Here is a 12116-nt window from a genome sequence, read left to right on the forward strand (position 1 = left end):
ATACATGAGCTGCCCTGTCTGCCCAGGTACACTCCCAGCCTCCAACTTTTTTGAGTTCAGTGGACCTCCTGAGCCTTTAGTAGTTCATCAGTTTGGTACCCCTTATTATAGCTCTCCTCCAAGGACTTGTCTAGTGCCCCTTGAGCCCACGCAAGTCCTTTGCATACGCTATCCTCCGGAAAGCAGCTTGCAGATCTGCTATCCCCATAGCATCATTTTGTTTGTTTTCAGCCTGGCTCCAGCTGGCTTCGTTTGGTTATGGTTTCCTGATACAGCAACCGCTTAGCTAACATTAGCTCAGCCACGGTGTAAGGGGCAAGTTTCCCTCCACCCCTCCCAGTGCTTATTTTGTTCCATCTCTCATACTTGCCTGACTGCATGGTAAGTGGATTGAACTTGCTCAAATGGCTGGGTTAATAAGCTGAATCATTTTATCTTCAATCAGAATTTATAGGGGGAAGTGAGGCTGCACTGCACAGATGGGAGCACAAGGCAGGAGGAGGGAGGGAAAGCAGGAAGGATAGGGTAGAAGGAGCAAGGCAAAGTGTAAGGCTTCTCCCTTTCTGTAGCAGCAAAGTTGTTCAGCTCAAGCCCATCATGGGGCTGTACCCTCACAGTGGAGCTTTTTTATCAGCGAATATTAGACCTAAAAATAGCAGGTATTTCCACCAGTGGACTAGAGCAGGAATATCGGAGCAAGCTGTTGGGGGCGGGGGGGCCCTCCTGCACATTCCCTTTACTGTCTGCAGTTGAACTCTGCTCACAGCTCCACGTTAATGAAAAAGGAGTGTGTTGGATTTATCCTGAAATACGTTTTACGGAAGATGTTTTGTTTAGGAAAAGAGCCCAGTCATAACAGCCTGCAGAAAGGCAAAGCACCATACACCTGCAACAAGCTTCTTGCTGCTTCCCTGCGTCAGCCAAACCTCCCACCAAATCCGGCGGGAGTTCTCCTGGGCCAGATGTGGGTAAGAAGCTCAGGTGAACAGGCTGTTCCCATTACCCTGCAGCACATGTACTCAATGGGTGCTCTAGAGCTTTTCCGCATCGCTGTGCCCTGTGCTTTAGTAAAGAAGCAGACTGACGTGCAGTGATGGACACATGCTGACAGCAGACGTGCTGTTCTCGGTTTGCTTTCCATGACCTCCCCACGAAATAATGCCCTGACTTCGAAGGGCCTGGGAATGACCCGGTGAAAGCCGCTGCTCTAAACGATGGATGCAGAAGCTCCCGTGAGCCTTCATTTGCTTTGCTGGGGCTCCCTCCGGTGGCCTTCAGCTAGAAGGGCTCACCCAAGGCAATGCTGCAAATCCTTGGCAGAAATTGAGCTGGACATAATCCAGGGCAGTGTTTCCTACGATGACCCTGCTGACGGCATGCGGTGCTCGGGATGGGCGTCGAGGGGCCGGCAGAGTACGTTGCGTGGCCCAGCGCAGGGTGCTGAGTGTCCCCTGTGCTCCAGAAGCAGGACGGTCACTTCAACTCGGTGGTGGGCCTTGGCTCCCCTCCTGCGAGCCCCAGCAGCCCGGCCAGGAGCCCTGTGCTGCTCCAGTATTCGTACATTAAGCGTGCAATTCGCTCCTTTGGAGTCTGCCTCTCCCTCTTCCGCAGCGTGGCCTCTCCCCGCTGCAATGCGGGTGCTGCTGCCCCGTCCTCCCCGGGGACCCTCTCTGAGAAGCAGGGAGCCCCCAGCAATGCACGGCAGCACACGGGGGAGCTTACAGTGCTGGCTGTCTGCTGGCGTGTGAAACAAGGCGCCGAGGGTTGTGCTGCCTGCATTCGCCTGGGTACATAGATGCTGTGTGATGCCGGGGGAGCCTGCTGTATCATTTGGGAGATGTGGAGATCTTGGGGTGACAGAAGATGCCCGTGAGGGGACTCAAATGTGGGATCTGCTTTGGGGGAGGGAGGGAAAGGGAAAGGCTGACTGACCCTGTACCAGCATGGGAGCACTGAGGAAAGTGTTACCAGACCAGCTCGAGTTGTGAGGTGACATCTCTGGGGAAACTCCTGGTGCAGGGAGAGGAGCAGGACGGTTGCAGGGAGGCCCTGAGAGGGAATGGGTATGTGACACCTCAGGAGCTCATGGGAGGAAAACAGGAGCCCCTTGCCTTGTGTGGTTCGCCTGGCCAAAAGAGGCTGTGGCATGTGAACTCTACTTTCCCAGCTCCCTGCAGAGTCCTGCGGCAGCAGGCAGCCCTTCCAGAGCCCAGTGGGCTGCAATGGAGCCTGCTTGCAGCCCCTCTCGCTTTCCCAGGGGGCCAGAGCTGGGCAAGGGAGGCTGCGGTTTTGCCACAGGGTTTTGCTCAGCTCCCAGGGGTTCGCCCTGCCCTACGAAGCTGCACTGTCTGGGTAGTCACACTTTGGTGTGCTCATCCTGCCACCACACAAATCGTTCCCCAACATGAGCAAGAGGCGGGGACCAGTCCTGTTCAGGCTGTGCAATGCGAATGCGCAGGTACATAATATGGACGGCAGACAAGACTGCACGCAGGGCTGTGTTTGTGGCCTTTGTCAGAGAGCCTTAGTTATGATAGGTAAAGAGGCAGAGGAGGAGATACACCCTGCAAAAGCAATTTGCAGTAGAAACCTGCCAGAAAGCATGTTCAGAGGGGCAGCGTGAGATGAAGCCCAAGCCCAAGCTATCATTTCTCCACTGCCACCATCGCCTACAGAGGCCAGGTAAGCTGCCACAGGTCTGATGACCCATGCTGAAATTGGGTTGTGCCCTCTGCATCACAGAAGTGCCTTGGAAAATTTTACCCAAAGCCAAGCTGCTTATTTTCAAAGCAAGAAGCTCTAATCCTGTGAAAATATTATTTTCCAATTATGACTTGCAGAATGGCTGATGCAGATCTAATCGATCTGTTTAGTCAGTCCTGTGAAAGCACAAGCATCAAAGCTGCTGGCTTTGACGCAGCTGAAGAGCTGTGTTGCCTCGTGTGAATTCTTCTCATTGTTGTTTTAGCCCTTAATTTCAGGGCAGTAACTGCAACAACAGACTTCTCTGCTACCACCTGACTAAGGAACTGATGAGGCTTAGGAAAAAAAAGGTCAGTATTGTTAATGCTAAGCTATATGCTCTTAAAGCATTTCCCTGGAGCTTAGCAAGAAATAAATGTTCACAACATCCAGCAGGACTGTTTTTTTCAGAGAAAGGGCCAAGATTGATAGTATTTACAGTGCTAGTTTTAGCACTGAAAAGTAGCTGTACCTGAAATAAACCTAGCTCAGTAAGGAACACTAGGAGTGTAAATCTGCAGGAAACCTACGCAGCACTGGATAGCTGTTGAAATGTCCTTTGGGTGTAGCACAACCAGGGTCCCAGAAAGGACCTACCTGCCTTGTCTAGATTAGCAAAAGGCAAAGGGAGTTTCCCAGGAATCCGGTTTTAGAGTTAGTTTTCAGAGCTGAGCAATACTGAATGCTGGAGTAATACTAGACAACTATTTTCCCACAAGGTGAAAATCTATTTAAAACAACCACAGCAAGAGCATTAGTTTCTGCTAACTTTGTTGGTATGAGGTAGTGAGAGAGCTGGAAGGTGACAGTGTCATGGAGAGGGAACCTGAGCTCTGCTAGGACAGGGCAGCTGAAGCCACAGCATAGCTCAGTAGCTCGGCAACTGGCATGAGGCTACTCAGGTATTTAGCTGATCCTAAATTAACGATGATTCCCTGCTCCTTCACTGATGCTGCTGAAAGGTTTTTTCCCATTGCATGTCCTGTCACCTGGAACAGCTTTTCTGTAGCCCCTGGCACTCATTAGGCTCAGATGCACGCTGCTGATTTTGGTTCTCTAGCCCATATTGCCTCTTGTTGTATTGAACGGCTAAAAGCCTCCCTGTGGAGCCGGCTGAGGAGCCTGGGCAGCTGCCAGCAGTGGGCTGGCAGCTGCAAAGGGACCTGGGGGTCCCTCGCCTCAGCTGCCCACGCCTCGCTCCCCCCCAGCTCCTAGTCTGCAGACACCCTCCAGCCTGATCTCAGAGAGATGGCAAAGATGGGCCAGGAGCACGCTGCAGCGGCCAGGAGGCTTTACACCCGTGGTGTTGCAGTCTCAATGAGCTGGCCTCACAGGTCCCAGTGATTTCCCAGGTCTCATCTACCGCAAAAAAAGCCTGAATTGTGTTTCTTTACTCTCCTTAACAGAACAAGAGTTACAATTACTGCTTATACTTGAAAATGCACTTAGATTGGAGGAAGCCGTCTACAAGGGGCTCCCAGGCTCCACCTGACTCCTTGGCTCTGCCTGGGACCCCTTGGTGGACCTGACACACCTCTAGGGAAGAGGTTATTACCCAGAGGTGGGAAGTGGCTGGCTGTAACTCCACCTGACATGAGATATTTGAAATTATTTGAAAATGGCTGAGTTTGCCCAAGCAGTGCATGCACTTGCTACAGTTTTTGAAAGAACAGTGTGAAAAAAGTTCTTTTGAAGCAAGTGGCATTTGTGGTGTATAATCAGGGTGTTCATCACCTTGAAGTGGATGTTGAGGGAGGCATCTCCATGAGATGAAGAGGGATTGCTGGTCTACCTTTGTAACAGTCATTAAAACGGACCACTTCCATCTTTGCAATGGCTGAACGTCAGCAGATACCCGTCCAAGTCCGTTTCTGTGCACTTTTCCACGCATGCTCTCTCTGCCCTTTGTCTCTCTCAACAAATCGGCAGCTACAATGAGCACCCTAAGGCAAGATACGTGGGACTTTAATCAGTATGCCAATGCCTACAAAAGAGCCTGCTTGTTTTTTGCCCCATATAGAACTGCTTTCCTAAGCAGTTGTCTTCACTGGAATGTCATGGGAATTTTGCTGTAGTGTGTTTCTAGACCAGAAGTGGTTTTAAAGTCACAGCTGCAAAAAATGTCCTGTTAGCAGTGCTTGGTTATTGAGCAGGTATATTGATGCAGGCTCATTAACAGCTGCTATTGACTTAAACATTCTACTAAATAGCTGGATTAGCAAGGTCAAATCTTACAGCTGTCATTCGTCACTCTGTTGTGGTAGACACTGTGTGTCTGGTCCTGAGCACTCCTACAGTCCAGCTAAGGGTTGGGGAAGAAGAAGAAATAGCTGCTCAGTTCATCTTTCCTGGTGATTCCCCATCCTCAGTCTATCGCTAACTGTGACCAGTTGAGCACAGAATGCTATCTCCAGCATGTATCACTGAGTGGGGGTGGAGCAGGCTTGCAAATATGGCTCTCTGATTAGGGGGATGATGGTGTGCCAGTCCCTCTTCCAGCACCAAGTCCCTGGGGCATTGCCCTAAAGTGCACTCCTTGCCTGCAGATAGTAGAAGTCCATGCAGCAGCAGAAGAGCTCCCGTCTCTGCCCCTTTCGTGCAAAGACATAGTGCTGGATGTAGCATGGGGTGTGTGTGCTGCTTCTGGGCTGGTGCAAAGGACTTGGTGCAAAGGTCGGGAGATGCCACTTGCGGGAGAACAGGAGCCTCCCTGGCCATGGATGCAGCAGCCATGCTTAGAGAGCTGAGGAGGGCTCAAGCTACACATTTCAGCTCTGGATTTTGTCCAATGCCTTTAGACTGAGGGTCACATAAAACTGGCTTTGCTCTGGAGTCAAGCCTCCCTTTGCAGTTGGAAGGGTTTAGCTTTGCCTGTTTGGGTCATGGAAATGCACTCAGCTTGAGAAGTAAGCATGCAGGGGCAAGTCAAACCCAGCGCTTACCTCCAAAGACTACTATGGTCTGGAAGATAGTGAGCTAAAGAGGTGTGAAACTAGGCAGCAGCACCTGTGAAACCTCAGCACTTTCCTTTGCACCTTCTTTTGTTTGGCTGATAACACTGCTTCCCTCCTCTTGCCTATCTATGCCAGGTATTAGAAGAATATGGCACATTGCCTGGGGGCTGCTTGGGAAAATCTAGCTGTCTGTGGCCCAGAATGAGCTGGAAGATGAACACTTTGAAAATCAGATGCTGGTTTAAGGGTAAAAATGAAAGCTAAACTCATTTGAAAATGAGCATTTATGTCAGTCCCTTATGTAGAGAATAATGTTGATAGAGCAAGCTGGTGGGATGGATGAGATTCCTGACTAACTCAGGTCGTCTTGTAGGCAGTTTGGCTGTTGGTGCTTTTAAGAGGTTCAAAAAAGTCTTTTACATGTGACTGGGAACAGTAACAAAGACCCTGCTCAACCCCTTCCAGAGCTGCATAAATTTTCAGACACTAGAGCATGTTTTGCCCAAGTGTTTTGTAAAGGAAAAGTCAACTCTGCAGTGTGGCAACCTATGGGAATAGATGCTAAATGGATGTAGAGCATATTGTGATCTCAACCAAAGACCACACATTGCTTCTGAAATGCTGTGAACACGCTTGAATAATTGCCTGCGCTACAGTTTATGGATATAAAAAGCACTTGCCAACTGCGGTAAACCATGGAGCGGCCATGTCAAAACCCTTGCAATAACATTCACTGAAGAAGGGCAGTTTTTTTCAGGGCAACGTCTCTTCTGCTTTGCATGAAGACATTTATTACATGGCGTTACAAGGGCTGCACTTTTACTTACATGGCCTGAAATTCTCAGGCTCTAGGAATCCCAAAGGGAGGGGAGCAGTTTTCAGGAGGGCTGTCCTCATTTTCTCAGAGATATATACCAATCTTTTTTCATGCTTTTATTGATTACAACAGGTATTCCATTTGCTGATTGTTTACTTCTTTAACCAAGCTGGATCCTTGCAGGTCAAGATAACCCAGCCCCCTGGATCAGGGCAGGGGATTGAAATGAAGGGGCACAGCCACAGCAGTGCACAGTGGCTGAAGGACTGGCCCATTCACAGTTGCAGCTTCTTGAAATTCTTGTCTTCAGAAAAAAAGAAAATCCCAAATTCCAGAAGAAGGTAGTGCAAGAGAGGAGGAACAGAATACACAGGGACTGGCGTGATGGCTGGTGTTAGCAGTGTGGGTTGGAAGAGCAGGGGGAAGGGTGCTATGTGCTGAAGGCTGAGCTGTGAGGCTCTTGGGAATACTTTTCCCATCAGGAAACATGTCTTTGCCCTCTGTGGATGCTTTCTTCACACCCCTCCTAGGGGGAGCACAGTGGGCAATAAGCAGGTCCAGTACTATAGCCAATGTGGTCGTGCCTAGTTCCCTTTTTTCCCTTTCCAGGGTAATTAGTACCAATGTCTGAATGTCTCCTTGGAGGTAAGACCTTCCCAGCTGGGAAGTACTGCCCATCCTAGAGAGGAGCAGAGCTGATGGAGCCCCCAGGACCACATTTTGTTACCACAGGGAAGACTTAGTGGCTGGCCTCTTTCTCTTAACCCACTTCCCCTCAGGTCATCCCTGCAGTGGGAGCCAGCTTCTAACATAGGCTGGAGCACTGAAAGAGGATGGCCACAACAGGGCCATAAAAGCAGTCAAATCTTCATGCCCTTTGGAGGATGATGGCCTGCTTTTTGCAGGGGGGTTGTGAAGAGCAAGCAGCTTTTTGGAAGCAACAACTTTTTTAGGTACTCTGGAACAGAACTGTAAAGCAACACAGGCCCAGAGGAAGACTGAACAGCATTGACAGAGCAGCACAGAAATACAAAGAGGTATCCTGGTGAATAAAATTGGGGAGTCAGAGGGGAGAGCTGGACAAGACTTCGGAGTGAGAAAGGAAGGTGGGATGCACTCAGTGGCAAAACAGTGCAAGGTACTAGAAGAGTCACTTCTCAGGTAGCTCAGTGAGGCTGTAGAGCATTCCTCTTGTCATGCAGTAGGTGGAGAAAGAACACCAAGTGTTGGGCAACATTACTTAGTACAAATTTTTATTTGCTCATCTGCCCAAATGCTATCAGAAGCCTCCAGAACTGCTCTCCTACATCCACAGCTGCTCATAAAGTGCATTATTTAAACCTTTATAACTGAGAGCATCCTCACTGGGTCACTGAAAAGCTCCTCTGTGATCTACAGGTCATTGTGTCACCCTTGTAAGTGAGAAATGTTACGCAAGTACTTTTGTGTTCGCGTGCTGTGAGTTTAGATTTGGGGGCCTGCATTCAAAAATGATTGCTCTAAATTTCCCTCCTATTATTGCACCCACAGCTGCAACTCCCCTCCTCTGCACTGCTCTTCCCAGCTGTAACATACAAAATTCCTTTATTTCTTTTACTCAACAGCTGCAGTGGGGATTTTTCTGTTTGCTTGTTTTCCCTCACTGTGTTTGGTCCCCTGGCTATGACCTTTTGACAAAATGCGTAAAGCAACTGGGGAGAAAAAACAGGAAAGGGAAAAGAAGGGTTGTTTTAGACTGGAGATGCTGTGATGATCTTTATCATTTAACCTTAATTATGCACAGAAGAGCCATGGTCCTTGGTGTTGCATCAACTCTCTGAAGTCTTATCCCATCTGCAGTGCCTGAGCGTAACACTTTCCTGTGCATTAAAGTCTGGGAAATGTGATGCTCATCGGCTTGATTATCCCTTAGTTTGCGGTCTTCCCCCCAGCAGTGTGCTCCAGTCCCCGGCCTGTGTGCTCTATTTACCTTGCAAGATCATAAGAGACATCCAGGGGATCGCTGGCTCATACTGACTCCTTCCCCTCCTCCTGTGATGCAAAGCAGCCGTAAACCTGCGGCGCGTAACAGCTGAGAAGAACTGCTGAGAGCAGGCCTTGGCGTTGTTAGTGCACGCACACAGTGACGCACGCAGAGCCGGTCTCAGCATTTTGTTCACCAGCCGATCGCGCTAATCTTTTTGCCGCTAACCTCCACCACCCTCATACTAATGCTCATCCTCACATGAGTGCACATAAACCCAGCAAGAGGATTTGGGAGCAGCTTAGACAAACGGTTCATTAGGGTCTTTCTCTGCCACGTGATGTTTTTTTCTAAGGTTCCCATCAGCAAGCTACTGTAAAAATAAATTCTCCAAGTCACCAGACAGCTGCCACCGTAACAGACTCGTCTGGCATCCGGGCATAAGGGATGGGGATCGTTATCCCATCAAGAGTTAGCTTTTTTGCTCTCGCTTAGGCTGCTGGATGAACAGAGTGAATCCCTTTGAGCCAGATGAAAGCTGTGATTATTTTGTGTTTCTCCTCAGCACAGGGAGATTTGCAGATCCTACGGCACTGCACAGATACTTCTGAACCTGGTGGAGGTTCAGAGAGGTTCAGCCCCGTGGTTGCTTGTTAAAGGACGTGCTCCCTGCAGTAGTGTCTGGATGCTGTTTGCATTGTGCAACCGTGGTAAGTTATCTAGGTTAACTTTAAATAACCTAATTATACACGCAGCCTGTGAACACACAGTACCTGATGGAGAATCGTGTTGGTTTCAGCCTCTGTAGTACCGACAGGTCTCTCAATGCCTCTCACTCTCTAACCTGAATCAATAATAAGACTTGCCTGCCCAAACCCCCTTACATCAGTGTCCCTTTTAGATCTGATACTGCCTTCTTGCCCTGTCCACCTCCTGTCTTCTCTGTAAGCCCATCTCCACGGTCCCTTTAGCACCGACAAACAGCTCAATTCCCACCCAGTGCCAGGTTACACCTGAGTACTAAAAAACCTACTGCAGCATCACCTGTGACTAGGCAATTTTTGGAGCTTTACTGGGTGGTTTAACAATTCATGCAATGACATCTACCTTCAGTGTCTAGTGTTTTCCCTCCAAGCCCTGCTCAGACACTGAGAGGCAGACTTAAATCAGGACTGTGTGGCTCACTGAAGGATTACCAAGTGTCTGCAGGTTTGCAGAACGCCCTTTACAGAGCTGCTCGTCCCGGACAGACCACCCTCCTTCCATGATATCATCTCTTCTCTTCCAGTTTTCTTCCAGTGCTCCTACAGACCTCCTCCTCCTGCCTCTCCTACCCCACTACATCAGCACCGCTCGTTCAATTTCCCTCTCTCTCTGCAGATAAAGCCACTTTTCTTTCTGGCTAACCCCTCGTGCAATCCCTTTTCTCCCTCTCCAGACACCGCCCCTAGTCTCGTCTGCTTCCCAAATTTTTCACATTGCCTATTTGCTGAGTAAATATCTGTGGTAGAACATTCCCTGTGATACCCCTGCTCCTCCCTGTATGCCCCATCTTCCCAGTGCAGAGGCTGGATATCTATCCTTTGAAGAAAAAAAATCTATAGGATCGCTCTGCTACAGGCTCTGTAGGATGATCCGCTCAATGCAAGAATGCTCATGTTGACCATGCAGAAGTAACTCGCATCTAAACTGTCAAGAGCACTGCAAGAAAAAAAAATTATAAAATCAAAGAACCATATAGCAAATTTTGATTTTCTTTTTTTTTTTTCTTAGAAGACGTCTCAATCTGAAGATATATCTTTTTTATGTATTTAGTTATTTAATTATTTGGTAGAGGTTCATACCAAAAACCAATGGACATAATTTCTCCTTTCCTCTGAAAAATAGTCAAGTTTTTAGTTCCTAAAACTGTTATATGACTTAGCATAATTATTTGCTTTCAATGAGTAAACAACATTTCACAAAACAACCCTACACTCTCAAATTCTCTGGTCTGAAAAAAAGTGGGTGTAATTTCTAGAGCAAAGGGAATATTTTATACTGCAGGAAGAGGGGCCATGGAAGGCTCATGGAGATGAGATCTGGCTGCAAGGCAGAGGAACTCTCAGCAGCAAGCTCTGTGGAGCTGCAAGAGAGGCGGTTTTATTAACAGAAAAGACTAGGCGAGTGAAAAGGGCTCAAATTGTACCTCTGCCTTTCCGGGTCAGAAGTCATTTTACTTGTTGTTCCCAGTCACCATGATGATACTTACCTCCTCGGGAAAGTGCTCTGAGATCTACAGATGGGGAGAAGCATCATTGCTTAGCAGCTGTAAATTTCCAAACCTGCTCCTGTTCCAGTTCTCCTGCTCTCTGGGCGTGCTAGATGCTCTCTTCGCATCTCCCACTCTCTGGGCGCGCTGCTGCAGACTGGGAAGAAAAGAGCATCTCTCATTCCCTATGCAAATCCATTGATGAAAACATAAAATGCATTGTGCTGCTAAAACTTGCTGAGCTTGTTTGAATAAATGCCAAGGATTAACAGCACGTAAATTCGCCATTGATTTGACAACAATGATGTTATGTGCCCTAAACACTGATGGGATTTGTTCAGTATTTAGGATGTGGGCTCTGAGGTGGAAAAAAGGGATTGCTAGTAATTTTTTAAGCCTCTTTGGCTGCGCCAAGGCAGACTGTTGGTATTATATAAATTCTTTAGATAAAATAAATATCAGTCTTTGTATGAGGAGAGTGGATATTTAACTTTTCCAGTATACAGCTGAATAGTAGATCTGACTGTGGATCGCTATGAGCCAGGAAATAAAAATCGCCCCATCCCTCTAAAATAGGGAGGAAGCAGATGTTGGAGTGGAAAAAGAATCCTGAAGGCCAGCAATAAAACAGAGGATTGTGCCTTAAAAACAGTGAGACAAAGATTTCTTTTTAGGTAGAAAACTAGAAATGTCACTTCCACAACTTGTTGGTTGTAGACCTGAGTTGTCCCTCAGTTATTGTGCTCTCCCTGGTGGCGGTGTTCAGCAACTTTGCAACCATGGTCCCTGTGGGACAAAAACTATTGTGCTTAGGAGTGGAGACCACCTGGGACAAAACTTGTGGTACAGGGCTTGGCCATTCATCAAGCAAGAGTTGCAGAGTCAAGGGAAGGAAGAAGTATGATGATTTGTACCAGGACAGGCTTAGCCCCTTACTCTTTAAGCCAAGCTGCTGGAGTGCAGGGCATTGCTCACCTGGTCCCAGTTGGGCAGCTGATGGCTGTTTGGGAAGCATGGGAATTTGCAGAGTTCTCTAGGGACACACTGATCTCTCTTTAAAAGAAAAACAAGCCAAGTTTGGGGGGGTTTGTATTTATTTATTTAAATACACTTGCAGAAAGTTAGGCTCCTAGATCTGTATTTAAACTTCTTAATACGTGGCCTGATTTTCAAAGGTGCTTAGCATGACGCAACCCTCCTACTAACTGGCTTCTTTCTTGCTATGAACTATCCTCAGAGGGGTTTTCAAGTGTTCTCTTTGCTTTTAACAAGAAACACTTATTCATCTAATAAAAAAGAATATAACACCTGCCTTCTCCCATGTCAGCCCTCCCATGGCATTAGCCCTGCAGCCCCAACCACAGTTAAGCATGGTGTGCAAATTGCACT

This window comes from Accipiter gentilis, chromosome 32, assembly GCF_929443795.1.
Source record: "Accipiter gentilis chromosome 32, bAccGen1.1, whole genome shotgun sequence".
Taxonomy (NCBI): Eukaryota; Metazoa; Chordata; class Aves; order Accipitriformes; family Accipitridae; genus Astur; species Astur gentilis.